General features: G+C 45.4%; 1 protein-coding gene across 7 annotated transcripts in view; it reads left to right on the plus strand.

The window, feature by feature from the left end:
- SULF2 (sulfatase 2) overlaps window positions 1–18,588 on the plus strand; it is an 87,323-nt gene that overhangs the window by 19,588 nt on the left and 49,147 nt on the right. For 4 of the 7 annotated variants that reach the window (XM_073682651.1, XM_073682653.1, XM_073682649.1 and 1 more), the window contains exon 2: window positions 12,264–12,326. The exons of 2 other annotated variants lie outside the window; for them this stretch is intronic. The gene's annotated coding sequence lies outside the window, so the exon portion shown is untranslated. Of the gene's footprint in view, window positions 1–12,263; window positions 12,327–14,447; window positions 14,608–18,588 lie in introns of all 7 variants that reach the window. One more of the 7 variants, XM_073682650.1, reaches the window with a different exon arrangement.

Consider the following 18,588-nt stretch of genomic DNA (forward strand, 5'->3'; position numbering starts at 1 on the left):
ATGACACGCAGGGTAGATACGGTTTCCCTCTATGCCAGTCCTTTCACCGAGCTAAATAAAACTCTCAGCAAAAAAAGTTGTGGACTGGCTCCGTACTGTCCCTGGCCACATTCACCTGTCCACGTGTTTGTGGTTAGGCGGTCCTTCCCAGTAAGTGCACTGGGGAGGGGATGGGTAATGTTGTGGGACCCGTGCTTGTGGAAGGCGGAGGCAATACCGAGAAATAGAGTGGCGGCTGGGGACCGAGTATGGACACCTGGACGCCGCCGGCATAAGGTTGTGAAAAGCTTCCACCTTCACGAGCTTAAAAGGCTATATTTCAAGTGCAAAGAGCTGCCCAGAAATCTGGCAGTTTAGTATTGCAGCCTGTGGGTGGGAGGGTGGCCGCTTGCATTCCAAGGAAATGGGTAGGGACAACTGAACGCTGCAGTGGGACAAGGACGTGGAACTCGATTGTTGCAAGTCTGCAACGACCGGTGCATGGCGGGAGGCATCCTCGCATGCGCCAAGGATCACTTATGATGGGCACACTTTTAGGCAGTGACCTGGGAGTCAGAGATGCTTCCAGAGGTCTTCCCCATGTCTTTTCAGCACTGTATACATGTGTCACACTGCACATGACCAGATAAGGTTGTAAAATGTTAAAATGACATTTCCTGGTGAATGCATTTGTCTTGGTTGAAAGCAATTCAAAAGTGCAAAAACGCATCAAAAATGCTACGTGTGAACATAGCCCAAGTTGTGGAGGAGTATTTTTGTTTTTGGTTATTTATTTTGCCTTCTATACAAGTCATTACCCTGGAAAGGATGTTCCTTAACATATTTCCCAGGAAAATCCATTTTGGTTTCGTCTTTGTATGTTTTATTGTGAGTCCGTAAAAGTGGCGTAATACTCTGACCACATTGCTGACAGCAGTGATCTGGGAGACAGAGATGCTTCCAGGGGTCTTCCCCATGCTGTTCCCATGTCATTTGAGCACTGTTCCCATCAATATGGTCAATTTTTAGGCCCTCTGCAGACCGCCGGGGGGAGCACCCGAGTATTCCAATTTGCTCGACCCAAGCAACGAGTACATTTTAGTGCTCGCTCATCACTACTGGTTACACAAGTTAGTGTCATTGTGTATAATCCTATCTTTTTAATGGTCTCCAGTTGTTTTCTGCCTCTGGAAAAAGTTTCCCTGGATTCAAGGCTGATCTATTTTGCCTGCACTGAAATATTGGAACAGAAGATTTGGAGTAGTTTTGTGTCGTTGCTGTGTTTAGAGCTATCCATGTGAAGCTATCAATGTGAAAACTGTACTCAGCATCCAGAGCCCCATGATGTTGCACACTGGAGGCTGACCACCGGTTCCTATGCTTGTAGTTAATTGCTGCAGGTTGAGTTTTTTTGGCCCTTGCTCCTCCTGGCCCTGCCCTGCGGTTTGTTATAAGATCTGCTCCCCCCCTTGCTGTTGGGGTAATGAGTCGCGTAGTGTCTTCAGTGCTTCTTGGCTGCCGCCATCACCCTGGTCTCCCGGATACTTCCTTGAGCTGGTAAAAGTCTTGTTTTCCTGCTGTGAGAACCGGCTGCTTGTTTTTGTTTTCGCTTTTTGGTAAAATTGTGATTTAATTAAATGCTCAGCGAACTCCATTGTTCTCCTGCTAATGACCCGTTTAACCCCTGGGTTCAGCCTTTGTTTCCCGGTGTCCTGGGAAAAGGTGCTGAGAACCCTCCCCCCGCCCTCCCCCCTGAACACCCGCGGCACCCATTATTATGTGAGGAAAGAGCCGGTGCGCGGCACAGAATGGGAATGAGCCCTTCACCCGCCCCTTGATGCCTTCTAACCATCTCCATGAATGAGTTTTTTGTCATTGTTGATCCTTGCGTTGTGAAAAGAGGAAAAACAGGGAAAAGCGCCGAACGGAATGCTTAATGTCCCCGCGTCTCCAGCGGGAAAAGACGGAGCAGGGACAACAAATGTAAGACGCGCTGCCAGAAGGGTTTTTCCGAAATTTTAGGGAAATCTGATGATGGCGACTTGACACTTAATGATTGTTGCCTGCTGGAACACAGCAGCATGTGGGAGACCAACTGCAGTGCTGCTGAGCTTCACCCACAAGTACCATGTAACTAAAGAGTCGTCGGAGAGGGGTAACTCTTTTGCCAGGGCCCCATTATCAGTATTCGGTCAGTATTTTTTTCTCAGGAGTGGGAGCCAAAACCAGGTGAGGAACAATCAGAGAGAAGGTAGAATAGAAACAAGTCACCAATTCTGCATTTATCACCCACTCCTGGTTTTGGCTCCCACTCCTGAGAAAAAATACTGATCAAATACTGATAGCGGGGCAGTGGCCTTTCTAAAATACGTTTTAATTCTTCCACCTAATGAAGATCTCTCCATGCAGAAATACAGGAACCACGGTACAGAAAAATGTCAGCAGGTGCTTTGCAACCACTACCCAAAATTGCATTGGAAGGGGTCTTCTAAGCGTTGTGGTCTTCTCAAAGAATACACCCATTATACATAGTAAATGGTGAGAATACACACGACCCTCAGTTGTCAGAGCAAATTGAGTTAGGATGAGTTTCTTAAAAAGCTGTGAACTGCTCTACAGGACCCATCTTCTATAACCACATATAGGTTCTCTGTATATGGTTGGACACTTATCTCCGTGGTTCACGGTGAACGATGCGACCACTCGTGGTGATACTTTAGGGTTCATGGCCATTTGGATAACCTCAAGTCTTATAGAACAGCGCTCGGGGTGACTCTTAAAGAGGCAGCAGCTAATCTCGGCAGGAAGGCTTTATATCTAAGAGGATTAGTTCCAGAATGAGCTGCGAGGGCCGTCAGGGGCGAGCTGCGTCCTGCTGCGAAATCCGGATTGTCTTGTCAGGGTCTGTTAGCTTTGGACAGAGTTGGGTGGTCTCTGTCAAACCCCCACCTAGAGGTCTCCCAGAAACAAAGCCAAGGGGTCGTCTGTCCCAGAGGCTGAAAACAATGGCAGTGACTGTCAGCTACCGAACCCATGGGGGGGGGCTGTGCAGGACATTTGTATTGATGGTCACAGATACGTATTTGATACTTCCCATCCCCCATCAGCTCTTATATTCACCATGTGATTGGTGTCACTTCTCTCATTATCATTAGAAATGATCAGGGAGGCGCTGACTGCAAATTCCCCCCCCCCCCCTCCTCCCAACAAATAAGCAAAATGAGTGCCCATAATATAGGCCAAAAATCAGAACTGATAAGTGTGTTATTGGGCATGGTGGTGAATGGAAGATAAGCACTGGTGAGAGTTTACTTGTGTATATGCCCCCGTATTAATATATTCTGTATATGCCCCATTATAATTACAATCTACAATTTATCATATGCCATCTATTATAACCTGGTGTATTATAAACTGATCTATCTGCGCCGTATTATTATAACCTGGAGTAGCCATCTGTATTATACAGCCTAATATGTCTGCCCCGCATCATTATATTCTAATAATAATTTTATTTTATATAGCTCTGGCACTTTACAATTCAGACAGAAATAAAGGCACAACCAATATTGGACATAGAATTCAACAATTTAAAAAAGAGCAGCGAGGGCCCTGCTCACAAGAGCTTACAATCTGTAAGAACATAGGGGAGACAAAAGGTAAAAATGCACGTCATATATGGTCCAGCCATCTTTATAATAAATATTGGTATTCAAATTATAAAACGTTACGCGCAAATTTGGAACTTCTCTCAGTAATAACTGTTCCTGCAAATGTTAATCTGCAAATTTCTTCTTTAAAGACTGTCGTTTTAATTTGTATTATATAAATCAATAATACACATGAATATAAGAAATTTTGTAATATCTCTTAATAGCGAAATTTGTTTCGATCTCCTCCTGGACTGATCTTTCTTTCTCAATATTCTCAGTTCATGGGTGTAAAATCTATATTCAGTGGAAACAGATTTTCTCATTACTGAAATGGTAGATGACAGTTGGTGCTCATAAAGTGCTAACTAGATGGGAAGGAGGAGCTAGAGACAGAGCTCCTCCCTCCTTCCCTCTACATGGAATTTTAAAAGCACCAACTGTCATCTCCTATCTCAGTAATGTAAAAATCTGTATTCACTGGAGACAGATTTTACCTGTGAACTGAGAATCTTGAGAATGAAAGATGAGTCCTGGGGGGAGAAAGAAGCAGATTTCTCTGATTAAAATAAATAACAAAGTTTCTTATTTTCACGTGTATTACTAATTTTATGAAGTAAAAATGTAAACGACTGTTACTCTTAAACATCAAATCTTACACTTACAGATCAGGAGTCAATAGTAACTTGTTTGTGCTAAAATGGCATAGATAAAACGGCATATCAGTAAAACTCAGCAGCCCGACTCGAGTTTCGGCTTCTCCTGGGGCTTTTTTTTTTTTTTTTTAAGGGTATTAAGTAACGTTGCATGAACTGGTCACGAGCCAGCATCTGTATACGCCCTGATGCAAAGTGCTACCGAGTGCGCGGAGTGTGGCTGAACGCTTTTAGGGCATGCTTAAAACCGGGGAATTTAACTGAACTGTCTGCGTTAGTACATTCTATAGAAATTGCGCAGAACGAGAAAAGTGTTGGAGTCGGGAGTGTGAGGACTTTATTATGGAATATCTTCCCCCTCATCGTTATATTCTGGCTAGAAATGAGCAGATGGATTCTTGGGACTCTGGTCCAGGTCAGTAGCAACTGGTTGCTAGATGGAAAGCCCGCGAATCTCCTACTTTCTGGTGTCCCCTGTGCGGCATTTGTTTTGTTGGGCCTGGCACGACATCATCTGTGCAACGTGACACCCAAAGATGACGTTTCGCCGGCCCTGGCTAATCGGAAGCCATACCAGAAAGTAAGTGATTTGCAGGCCTCCCATCCAGCGACCAGTGATCTGGACCGGAGTCCCACAAATTGACCCGCTCATCTTTTTCTGACGCATGTGCCCCGCATCATTATAAGCTGCTGTATCCTCCATATAGAGTTATAACCTGATCTTTCCTCCCTGTATTTGCCCTGCTGTGTCCTGATTACTTTTGTGTCCTTTTGTCTGACATAAGCCAAAAGATTGGCTTTTGGACCTTTTGTCAGGCAAGAATACATCAGAGTTCTCCAAAAACAAATGTGGTGTATAGTAGTAGCCTGATATTCAATCCAAAATACTGCAGTATAATTTATTTTGCTCTTTTACTATGGGACCCGATGGATGACTAATGCCATTGGATGGTATCCTTTTTTCAATGTATAGGTCATTTAGCTTTCCCAGTGTGTAAAACGGAGGCAATAGACGTGATGCCAACATAATATAACCCGCTGTAGCGTTATAACCGGACTTCTCCGCGGTCGCTCTGGTCCTGGTTTATATTGCGAGGCTGATCTCGTGTCTGGAGATTGTAGGGAAGATTATTCCTCCTTCTCCACTTGCTGAAACACTTGAGACTCTTGTCATTGTAGCTCTGCCAGGACCAGGGATTTGTGTCCATCTCACCCCCCCCCCCACACACACACACCCATGTGACACCTCCTCTCTGTGATTTAAGCCACTGTGAAATCTCCCCTCAGCCAGTAATTTCACACTCGGGGACACAGCCGCTCGGTTCACTGCAGCACATCGCATCTTATCACAAGCCTCCAAAAAAAAAAAAATAGAAAACTACATAAATCCCCCCAGTCTGCTGCATCTCTACTCCTAGATCAAGTCTACAGAAAAGAAAAAATATATAAATCCATCAATTCTGCAGGAAAAAGAAAAAATATACAAATCTCCCAATCCCTTTCCCTTCCCCACAACATATCTCATTTTACGACGAGTCTACAGAATAGAAAAGTATACAACTCCTCCTCCTGCAGCACATACTATACAATATCTATTTCTGGAAAAGTTTGGTAACAATATGGCTGCAGTTACCCAGATTTTCTACGCTTTTGGATGTCGGCAACCAGATATCTTTAAAATATTTATTTTTTAAATACATACATGATAGGGACAAAAGTAATGAGACTCCTCCGCATTATACCTACATGTGCAAAAGGAATAAAACTCCTCTGCATTATTGTGACATGCGGAAGCAGTGCTGTTGCTTCAAAAGCATCCAGCAACTATTTCAAATAACACAAGCACAGGAGACAGGAAGTGTTGTGTTTCAGAAGCATCCAGGAACTAGAGGGGTTAACACAGTCACAGTAGACAGGGAGTGTTTTAGCAGAGCCCCAGGGGGATTGTAGGGAACTTGTTATTGTAGTCTGGCTGAAGCTGAAGAGAAAGGTAGTGTGTTATCTGTATCTGACAGAAGGCAACTGAACAGGATTCAGATCAGGAGAGAAACTAAACACAGGTCAGATGAACTTCCTGAACTAACAGTGCATAGTATTATCAGGCAGGAAGATAAGGAATGGAAGGAATTGTGTCACAGGGATCATCTCCCTCATCAAACCCTCCCCCCTCCATCTCCATGCAGGATAAAGAATGTTGTATACTATTGTGTCCTTGTGAAGGAAAAGCATGTGGTTGTGTATGCATAGAAGTGTGCTGCTAAGAGATCTAATCTATGCTGAACTATGCTACTGAAGAGACTGTAATACTGTGCCTTGTGAAGAAACTACTGTATTGTTACTGGAGCCGGTTGCTAAAGAAACTTAGACTGTACTGTAATATCCCTGAATTGCACTGGCCGTGCTTTAGATTAAATTCCACTGTTAAACTGTTGAAAAAGACTCTTGTCAGATGTGTCTGGTCAGCAATTGAATCTATCGTGTGCCTGAGAGAAGCTGCAGCCTATGTTTGCCCTGAGTAACGGTTCCCCCAGGATTCCAAAGAATTCATGAAACCCATCTCTCCCTATCTGTACCTAGCGGCGTGCATGTAACATTATACCTACATGTGCAAAAGGAATGAGACTCCTCCGCATTATACCTATGTAAAGAGCTACAGAGTGGTAATCATGACCGAGCTGCTGTCCAGTTGCGCTCTGACACTTTACAGACAAACGGTGTCCCAGTCCCAGTGTGCGGTAGGGTGTTGGGCACATCACACTCTCACTTGTAGGCTGCAGGCCTTCCATCCTCAGGAGCCACCACACACAATTCAGGGGACACCAAGTTCTTTACAATAGGCAAACGTTTACTAGACAGTTCAAGCTCATCAGGTGGTGACATATGGGATAGGGCACAACAGTTCATGTTTCTTCCTTCCTTAGTACAGTACCTCTTCAGCCCTGCCACCCGTTCGTCCTGGGCTACCCCCAAGCCCACTGATTTAATCAGCCTCAGGGATTCCTTGTCCACTTAGGCAGTGCACCCGGGACCGGCCTCCTGCCCCCCACGTAATTCCAAGTCCACCGACCTCCAAATGTCAGAAGACCAGGCCCTCTCCTTGGTACCTGGCCTGTGCCCTAGGCTCCAGATGCTACAGGACTGTTCATCAGGGAACTCAATACAGCCTTCCACTGCCTCAATCAATTGGCCCATGCTGCCCCTAGCAGCCCACTGCACCTGAACTTGACCTTGGCACTGCACTTCTCTAACCACACACTAGCAGGAAGTGCCCCCCTTTTCATCAATACTAGTTCCCACCCACTGGGCTAGTTCTATCATTATCTATTTCCTATCTTATAGACTAAACAGACTAATGTCCTATACTGTTGTTAAAGCACTTACTATATAAATTGTACTTCTGCTATCTCAAAGCTAATCCTATGCTTACTCTGCACTATACACTACTCATATCTATGCCAATTTTTGCCTATTCCTCCAGAAGACCATTGGTGAGGTCAGACACTAATGTTGGATGGCAGGGCAGGGCTCGCAATCTCTGCTCTAGTTCATCCCAAAGGTGTTTGATGGGGTTGAGGTCCGGGCTCTATGCGACCGGTCATGTTCTTCCATACCAAACTTCCCCAACCATGTCTTTATGGACCTTGCTTTCTGCACTGGGGAACAGAAAAGTATTTTACACCCCTCGCATACTTTCCCAAACTGCACCCACAGGGTTGTAAGTGTACAATTGTTCGAAATGACTTATGCTGAAGCATTAAGATTTCCCTTCACTGGAAATTAGGGCCCGAGGCTGATGCCCGAAAAACAAGTCCAAAGCATTATCCATCGTCCACCAGACTGTACAGCCTGTACAATGCCATCTGGCAGGTAACTATCTCCTGGCGTTCACCAAACCCAGACTCATCCATCAGACACCAGATAAAGAAGTGTAATCAGTCATTCCACAAAACATGTGTCCACTGCTCCAGAGTCCTGTGGTGGCGGCTTTACATCATTACATTTGACGCTTGGCATTGCGCTGCGTGATGTAAGGCTGCTCGTTCATGAAAATCCACACCATGATGCTTTCGGCAGGGGCTTTTTTTTTTGTGCTGTTTGTCTGTGGAGGTTTGAACTCTGCAGTTATTGAGTCAGCAGAAAGTTGCAAGGGTGGAATCCTATAACCGGACCACGTTTTTATCCAAGGCTGTCACGTCATACAGAGGTGTGCTTAAATTGTGTAATTTTCTTGTGAGGAGTAGGCCCATTCAAGTGGGCTCATCTACTTGAGGAAAATATGCAGGATTTTCCATGCAAACTTTGCAAAAATAAGGAGGATTTGTGATTGATTGGATTTGGCGTCTCTTGATTTTAATGTGGAAATCAATATAAAATTCTCAATGTGTGAATGTCACATTTCTCCCCCTTATTCGGTATCATGGTCCTGTGAGGTTGACTTTCCCCCCTCCCCACCAACTAATGACATGGAGTAAAGTCCAGGTCTATTATCTGCCCCTGAATTATCCTCTATCCTGCCATTTAAATCTCAATGGTGCAATCAGCGTGCATATCTCCATTAACCCTGACTCTCCCTGTAGATCTGCAGCTGCTCGGCGGGAGCGTCTGTGCGCACGGTCGGCTCCTCTGTGTTATAAAGAGTCTGTAAAGACATTTGTGGGATGAAGAAAGGGGTCTAATTTGTCAAAAGAGACAAAATGGGATGAGATCATTTGTGGGGCCGCAGCCTCTTTCTGAATAGTTGGCAGAGGCATCCGGAGGGGGGATGTGCACCCCTGCATTCCTGGTTAGATACAGGAGTGTGATATACAGGAGCTTGTATTCTTCCCCATCATCAGAGCCTGGTATGCACCTTCTGTGGTCTTTACAACCAGCACTGTGCAAATCCCTCCAAACTATTGGTACTTTAGTGTTGTCAAAACCTCAACCTGCTGTCCATAAATTGTCAAAAATAATATTCCGAACTCCTATTCTGGACCTAGCCCTGCTGATTAGGTTGTTGACTCCTAGAATCAAGGATGTTAGGGGTGATCGAAACATAGAGGATTGCCAGCAGAAAAGACCACATGGTCGATCTAGTCTGCCTTCTGCACGCTAGGGCTACATTGTTGAGCAACGTATTGCAACATTGGATGTAATGATTTTCTAAGGTGTCACTTTGCAACTTGCGACACAGTCACATATGTTTCCAGTCGCTGGTTGCAAGTTGCACACAACACAATTGCCATAGACTTCAATGCGAGTGACTTGTCTGCAACTTGGGCTGTTTTATTTAAGCAGCGAAACCAATAAAATAGTCCTGTGACAACAAGTTGTACAAATCTCCTTGGTCGCGCAATTTACCAGATATCACATGTCGCTGTGTAACCCCATGATGGCAGATTCCGGCGGCAGTACAGTTGTCGCTGGTGCACTATTCACCGCCAGGTAACTGTTGGTGCTTTATTTGCCCTGAGGCGCTGCTGCTCCTGTCATGTCTCCATGTCATCGCCGGTATTACAGACTAATTAGAGAAATGATTTACATTTCTCTTAGTTCAGGAACAATTCACCGGAGATCTATGTAAAGACTGGAAGATCAGCGTCTCAAAAAGGGGGGCAAAGCCGCTTATCACCATCGGAAAGGATCATTTTCGGAATCTGTGATCAGTGGTGTGATTGTCCTCCATAGAGGACTCCAAAGCCGCCCATACACATTAGTTGGCTGTTTGGAGAATGATGCTTCAACTTACAGCCATTTTAGCCAACACTTTCATACACGTGAGCGCTCGCTCAACTTGTTCTCTATGAGAAAGCCCCTGACAGCCATCTGAGCTGACTCCATCATACACGTGAGCGCTCGCTCAGCTTGTTCTCTATGACAAAGCCCCTGACAGCCATCTGAGCTGACTCCATCATACACGTGAGCGCTCGCTCAGCTTGTTCTCTATGACAAAGCCCCTGACAGCCATCTGAGCTGACTCCACCATACACGGGGGTGCTCGCTCAGCTTGTTCTCTATGACAAAGCCCCTGACAGCCATCTGAGCTGACTCCACCATACACGGGGGTGCTCGCTCAGCTTGTTCTCTATGACAAAGCCCCTGACAGCCACATGAGCTGACTCCACCATACACGGGGGTGCTCGCTCAGCTTGTTTTCTATGAGAAAGCCGCTGACAGCCGTCTGAGCTGACTCCACCATACACGGGGGTGCTCGCTCAGCTTGTTTTCTATGAGAAAGCCGCTGACAGCCATCTGAGCTGACTCCACCATACACTGGAGCGCTCGCTCAGCTTGTTCTCTATGAGAATAGAGATAAAAACTTGGCACTCAAGTGACTCGGAAGATATATTTTTATATATTTAATGGGAAAAATAATGATGTAAAAAAACAGACGTTTCAGTCACTGCAGACCTTCATCGGTTAACAGTATGGTTTGGCAGGAGGGCATATAAGGCAGGTGCCCATTGGTGCGGTAGCTAAATAAAGGAGTAAGAGAAGTAGGTTTCCTGGCGGTGGGACCGCGTGTCCACCCCTTGTTCCAGTGGGCTTGTTCCCACTGCCAGGAAACCTACTTCTCTTTACTTACTCCTTTATTTAGCTACCGCACCAATCGGGCACCTGCCTTCTATGCCCTCCTGCCAAACCATACTGTACACCGATGAAGGTTTGCTTGAGCACCTATACATCCCAGGAGTGCGGTAGTTTTTTGCATATGTTCTCTATGACAAAGCTCCCGACAGCCATCTGAACTGACTACACTATAGTCCAATGTGTATGGGGGCCTTAAGACCTGTCCGGGAATTATTCTGTTCTCCCACCAATGATTTCCTGAGTTCAGAGCAATTGTTTTTTTTCTAGCACATCCCACATTGACTCGGACACTGCAGATTAGACTATTTTGTAGCCGGGAACCCCAAAGTTATTTGATTTATGTCCGGATATTCTTCATTAGTGTCCCCATGATGACACTTCCTGATCTTTACGCTCTGTCTTGTTCAGTCATATCGCAGAAATAAGAGCCTCTTCCACATCAACACTTCTAGTCCATAGCGATTCAGACTTTTCATAGTGATCTTCGGTTGGTCAAAATACCTATCCACATCAGTGTCCACACATGTAACTACTGCCATACTAGGTACAGAAGGTATGTGATGATTTAATCTGTTCATTGGGTAACAAGACTGGAAGGGTTGTCATGGGGACACTGCATATGAACAGGTAATAAAATAAATACACCATCACAATAAAATTTATGCGTTTATCGCTTGTCAGACATTTTGGGCTTATATGACGTTTTCCGCCAGCAGTCAGTGACGCAACTATTAGCGTGAAGCGCTGTTTAAGCGATTGTCCGCTGTGCTCCAGCTCGAGCCTTCCTCCCGTTTAACCCTTTATTGTCCTGACAGTTGTGCAGGTGTCAGTCACAAATGGAGCATTTGATTTTCCAGTAATTAAACTCCACGTGGTGGTGGCGGCGGTGGCAGCGGTGCAGACGATGGCCGCGGGCTCTCCTGTTTTCTCCCCTTTTTGTAATGAAGCTCATTTGTATTAGCGCTAATGTCCTTTCTCCGCTGACGCCTCGTTATTATTATGCGGCTCTCGTCAGCTTCCTGCGGATTGTAATTAAGACTCTGCAGCGAGCAGTAAACACGGGTCAGGCAGCAGCGCCGAGCGTTATCCATGATTTATCCGCATCGCTGCCGGGTCACATAAAGCAAAGCAGAATAAATTAGAGCCAGTGGCAGCGTGAAAGCGCACACATTAACTCCGAACCGTCTGTGCTCTCCTGATGTACCGCCGTATTAGAGAGAGTTGCCTTTCAGTAGCCACGGAAAGCTGGGGCACAGCCGCCATAGGGAGATAAGCTGACCAATATAACGTTCACAGACATTGCTGATTTCTTAGATCCTCCATGATGGATCGTCCATCGATCCTGTCCGCCATTTGTGATGCTGGGAGAAGTAAATATTTATAATGCGACTTCCTCTGTGTTTTTCAGGATCGGAGATTTATGTGACGTCGCGGTCTATGCAGCCGACTCCATGAGCTGCCGCTGACAGCGGTGAGTGGATTTTATAACTGTTCTTGAAGGGGCCAGTAACCATTCTGTGCTATTATATGAGGGGCGCCTTGTATCGTAGGTTAGGATGCCATCCTAAGGGTGGCCATAGGCTTATGGTAGGAGCTGATGACCGTGTAATGTGTAGTGGAATGGGCTGTGCCGACTAATCCCCAACTTCTGATGTCAGCATAGCTCTTGGATATCAACATATGTTGTCTGGGATTATAAATACATGGCTGCTTTTTTTTTTCAAAAATGGCGCCACCCTTGACTACAGGTTGTGTCTCATATTGCAACTGAGTCCTGTAAAGTGGATGGAGCTGAGCTGGAGTGCCGCGAACAACCCACGCACATGGGTGGTGCTATTTCAGAAAGCAAGCAACCTTTTTTTTTTTTTTTTTAATCCTGCACAGTCCCTTTATATCGCCCACACCCTAGTCTGGAATGGCTGATTTAGAGAGGAACAGTAAATTGTATTGACCTGTCCTACAGACTGCCACACCCTGCCGAAAATTGCTGATAACAGAGAGAAATAGCAGCAACTTGATCAATATGTTTGGGTAGTCTTCATGAGTTGCCCTTTTATTCCTCCTCGCCCTCCAAGCTAGCAGGGCAGCTGTTACCATGTGGCTGATGATGGGCCATAGATTTATGGGTTTCCTGTGATGGATCCTTTCCTGATTTAGTTTAGCAGTGATTGACAGGGTTGTCAGCCTCCACGACTGCTACAACCTGATCTAAACAAAAGGGAGCTGTTCCTTTTAAAGGAGTATTCCCATCTCCAAGACCCCATCCCAATATGTAGTAGGTGTAGTAATAATAATATTAGCAAATACCTCCAATTAGAAATATAGTATAGTTCTTTTGATTCCCTATGTCACTTACCCCATGTGCAGGGCATTGCAGTAGCTTAGGTATCCAGGGTTACAACCACTCATATAGTGACAATTATCTATTAGTGGTCGTGGCCATGGATACCTAAGCTAATGCAATGTCCTGCACATGGGGTAAGTGACATAGTGAACTATGCTACATTTCTAATTGGAGATATTTTCAAATATTATTATTACACCTACTACATATTGGGATAGGATCTTGGAAATGGGCATACCCCTTGAAGTATAACACTGTATAATAATCTACTATTAGGTGATGATCCAGTTGGAGTTGTAGTACCCTCATCGCTGCTTATAAACGTCCACTTGATTTCTACCTTAATGTGGTGATTCACATGACTTAGTGTTTTATGGCGCCCCTTAATGAAGGGGCATAGCTCTACAGTACTACCCTCAGTTTATCAGGTTGAAAGTGGTACTGCATCCTGTATGGTTACACTCCAGTACATGGCACAGAGACATGGTGTCTGTGTGTTGTGATCACACTTGTGCAGAAGCTGAGAAGTATTAGTATAAGCGACAGATGTACGCAGTCACCGCCGGCTGCGTTATCCTCCATCATTTACAGCGCCATCGGATTATCCCGCCGGGGTCACGGATTCACAGCATAGGTTAATGGCTGCAGGAAATCTCTCCCATCCCCCCACTCCTTCTTCTCGACTCGACACTTGAACAGAAATGAGGGGATTATCTAAGTCTGACATCTGAGCTACCAAATTTCAAGCCAAATGCGTGATTTGGGTTGTATGTGGAATGTTATGTGGTCATCTCATTGTAGTACAACCCCACAGTCATCCCACCGCCTGGGAATGTGGCTGCTTCAGGTCTATTGTGCTGGCGGGTGACCAGATGAATGTAAATTTAAAGGGGAACGTTGGGCAAAAGTAAAACCTGGTCTCTTGCATATCTACATGTCCCCATTACCTCTGATGCAGTTTGTAGGCTTATCCTTGACACTGATTTTCCCACAAACCAGGAAATAGTTGTCAGGCTCTGCCCCTTTGTTGCTTTCCCTTCCCTGCTTATGTGCTCATAGTCATGTGACAACTAAGGTTGGAGAACTTTTATAAAGGAAGCTCTGGAGATGGTACTTCGGGGGAAATGAGGGGTCTTATCATGGTTGTGGGGGTTAAGCGTGGTTGACGCCTTTAGTCATTGATTTCCGTGGACATTTGCTCGTTTTCCGTTTGGTTTTCTCTGTTTTTATCTGTGTTTCTTCCTTGAGAATCTTCATGAAAGGATGAAAAAAATGGAAATTGTCTCCGCATCATCTGAGGAAGCGAGCTGCAACAAAGCGTCTTGTGTTCTGCCGGAGCCGCAGTGAGGGCCGCCGCCGAGGGATCAGCTTTCCGCTCTTTGATAGAGATGGAGGCCACAAGTTATTGGTAATTCAGGAACGCTGGGCTCTTGCTCGCTTTGCCCGGGGTTGGTTTTCATTGCGAGACGTTTCAAGGGCGGCGGGAGAGTGAGGGGGGTGCACGTTCCTTGTAATAAAACCTCATAATCAATGTTATGTCATGTAGTTAATGTCAGCCGATGCCGGGAGGAAGGTGGGCACGGAATTAACTCAAGTGCTTCTTAAAGATCCTTCGGTTTTATCTTTCTTTCTGGGGACTGGATCCGGCTGGAATTTTTGTTGTTAAAGGGAAGGAACCACTATAAAGACACTGCGCCACCGGGCACAACCCGCCGGTCAGAGCGACTCTTATATATGGCCTACATCTTGTTTGTAGGCGATTCATCTGCTAATGTAACCGCCTAATGCGCATCACGCTCCATAGCAAACCCTTACAACCAATATGGCTTAGACTACTGCTTTTGGACTCCTGAATGACCACCCATTGTATTCAGGACTCTGGGAAAGCTGGATGAATCCCCTCACCTCTTGTGGATATGATGCAGGCAGCACACAGGGAGTCCGGGCTGGGGTTCATTAGCTCTGCTGGCACCAGACTGGGTGTAAATTTCACACATTAAGGCAATTAGAATAACCTAAGAAGGCCTAATGATGCATTATTAATGGGGCAGAAGCAGCGAGTAAACCGCGACCGTGCGCTCACTGCCCCCCGGCCATTACCATGGAGGAATTACAAGGCTGCGAAGACTTCTTTCTCAATGCCCTTTAATTCCGTGGCCTTGGCAGGCGATAGCATTCTGTATTAAAAGGGAATTCCAGGCTAAAGGGGATTAACCCTTAAACTCCCAGAGGGGGTTAAAGAGAAATGTCTTGATATTAAAGGGGCATTAACTTATTCTCCCCAGTGTCCAACGTAGTCCCTTAGGACATTCATGGCTGAAGAGGGTAATCTCTAGTATCCACTAATGGCTACCCCAATATGAAGGGTTAATCCAGCTTGACCCCAGTGTGCATAAGTAGTAGTCACACGACTAAGCTTACGCATTTGATGGCCACCCTGGACGTTGTACTGTGGGAGGAGAGGATGTGGCTACAGTACTGATGAATTCCACAGTTGCGGCTTTGATCTATCAGTCCCTCTGACGCGGCTAATGGTGCAATTGTATCAACAGAGCTGCGACTCTTCAGAGCTTTGAAGCTAAAAAGAGACTTGCAAGGACTGGAGTGTGTCTATGCGCTTTTACCATCATTACTCCTTGTGGTCTCCCTATTTTAATGTACTTCATTACTCCAGGTGTCTCTATCTCTCCGGATCCTACATTGTGCTCTCGGATCTATCATGGATGACCTACAGGGAGAGGAGTGTGTGTGTGCTATATTTTGTTATAGTCCTTATTCACTAGGTTTCCCTTGTATTGAGGTACTCTGCAACTGACTATCACCATTTCTCTAGCACCTGCACTGTCCTCCCCGGTCTATAGGTGGTGACCTCTAGGTGGAGGAGTGTTATGTTATGTTAGTAATTATTCACGCGGTTTCCCCTTCATTGATGTACTCCATTGCTGACTTGTGTCTCCGTCTCTCCAGATCCTGCACTGTTCTCTTGGGTCTATAGGGGGTGACCTGTAGGGAGAGGAGTGTACCTATGTGATGTGATGTTATTGTCATTATTCACTAGGTTTCCCCGGCATTGATGTACTCCGCTATTGACTTGCGTCTCCGTCTCTTCAGAACCTGCACTGTTCTCTCTGGTCTATAGTGAATGACCTGCAGTGAGAGGAGTGTGCCTATGCGCAGTTATGATTATTCTCTAGGTTTCCCCAGCATTGATGTACTCCCCTGCTGACTTGTGTCTCCGTCTCTCTAGATCCTGCACTGTTCTCTCGAGTTTATAGTGAGTGACCTGCCGGTAGAGGAGTGTGCCTATGTGCAGTTGTGTTCGTGGCATTAATCATATTCTCCCTTTATTAATGTAGTCTTGTACACCATGTTTCTCCATCTCTCTAGATCCTGCACTGTTCTCTCGGATCTATAGTGAATGACCTGCAGGGAGAGGAGTGTGTCTATGTGCAGTTGTGTTCCTGGCATTATTCCCTATCTTCTCTCTGCCACTCTTGATGTCTTCCTCTGCTGCCTCCTGTATCTTCTCCTATAATCTCATCCTTTCGTGATTCCTCCGAGTCTTGTTCTCTCAGCAGAAAGTTTCAATTGTGGAAAGTTTTTTTTTTTTTTTTTTTTTAATCTGCTTTTAGTTTTCTCCTTGAATATTTGTCCTCTTAGTCTCAATCCCTGAGGTGTCTAATCAGAGAGAAAATGATAAGTAGTGAAGGTAGAAAGAAAACCTGCAAACATCCTTATTACATTATATCATTATATCATTACATATTCTGTTGCAAATATATCAAATCATTTTCCCTGTCCACGGCGGCTGGTCGAAGACCCTCTACCTTGTGCCAGTTACTGCACTGGTTGCCCATCAACTTTAGAGTACAATATAATTTTATCAATATCACCAACCAAGTTCTCCACAGTGCTGGACCTCCCTCATTGCAGTCCACGCTCCCCTTTTTGCTAATGAAGAAAGACCCAGATCCTCCATAATTTAAACCTCCCGCTCCCATCACCTAGACTTCTTTCTTGCTACACCAGCTCTCTGGAATACTCTACCCAGGACCTGCTCAATCATATTTATGTGTGTTCGCTTGCTTTGTACAAAAGGTGGCTAGACCATACAGTACAAGCACTTTTTACCTCTTCTGTCATCCCTACATTATCTGATTTTGTTTGTACAGGTAATGTCTAAATTGTACAGTGCCGTGAAATATTTGCACTTCATAAAGTTATTTATTTATTTTACTCGCTTGCATAGCGCCAACATATTCCACAGCGCTTTACAGACATTATCATCACTGTCCCCATTGGGGCTCACAATCTAAATTCCCTATCAGTATGTCTTTGGAATGTGGGATGAAACCAGAGAACCTGGAGGAAACTCACGCAAACACAGGGATAACATACAAACTACTTGCAGATGATGTCCTTGGTAGGATTCGAGCCCAGGACCCCAGCGTTGCAAGTCTACAGTGCTAACCATTGAGCCATCGTGCTGTGGTCATACAATTCGATGTGAAGAGGAAGGTGGTTTCTGTGCAGAAAAAAATAGGAGAATGACTTTATAATTCCTTCTTTTCCACTTCTTAATGGGATAGTCATGTCTGGGGAATGTGCGGGAAATGACTGCGGCCTCAGCTGGTTTCACTATGTATGGTCGGGCAGTAATTACCAAAGTACAATATATACAATATATACATGTGACATCGCTGTCCACTCTGTCCATTAAATAAACATGGAGTCCATTAGACACGGTGTGATCGATGATGGTGCGGCTGCATTGTCCTGGACGTGCGATCGGTGCAGGGTGACTGACAGCTGCCAGTAAGTGGCTCATCCCTGCAGTCAGTGAGCATCGCTGATCAATACTGGCGGGGTCATGGTAGAGGAGCAGTCCTAGTGACCACAGTTCTCAATATCACACAGTGTAATCAGACAGTAGCCCTATTCTCTACAGAACCACACCATAACCTTCTGAATAACACTGGGACTTTTTTCAGACTATTCTATGCAGTGAAAATTGTGGGGTCCGCCAGTTGAGCGCCTCACCTTGGTGTGTGTTAATTACAGCACTCCTGGATTTGGTGTATAAAGAGTTAATCTGCTTCTTTTAGCCCCTTCCTTGAGTTAGAGATCTCACCCTCCTTGAGTAACTAAGGGTGATCCAGTGGCCATGAGTTCAGTCGGTTGTTATTGCTCCATGGCTGTTTTTTTTCCCCCTCCCTCTTCTCTTTATTTCACAGCCACATTCCCACCATATCTCTGGCTCCTTCTTGGCAGAATCCGGCTTCATGGAACTTTGTCAAAAATGTTTATCGCTTGGCACAATCTATGAGTTCCCTGCCAAGTCCACATGGTGCCAAGATGATGGGCAAGAACGATTCATTGCTTGGAGGCT

This window comes from Phyllobates terribilis, unplaced genomic scaffold (assembly GCF_046119375.1).
Source record: "Phyllobates terribilis strain yellow unplaced genomic scaffold, ASM4611937v1 Scaffold_5__5_contigs__length_657084704, whole genome shotgun sequence".
In the NCBI taxonomy this organism is placed as follows: domain Eukaryota; kingdom Metazoa; phylum Chordata; class Amphibia; order Anura; family Dendrobatidae; genus Phyllobates; species Phyllobates terribilis.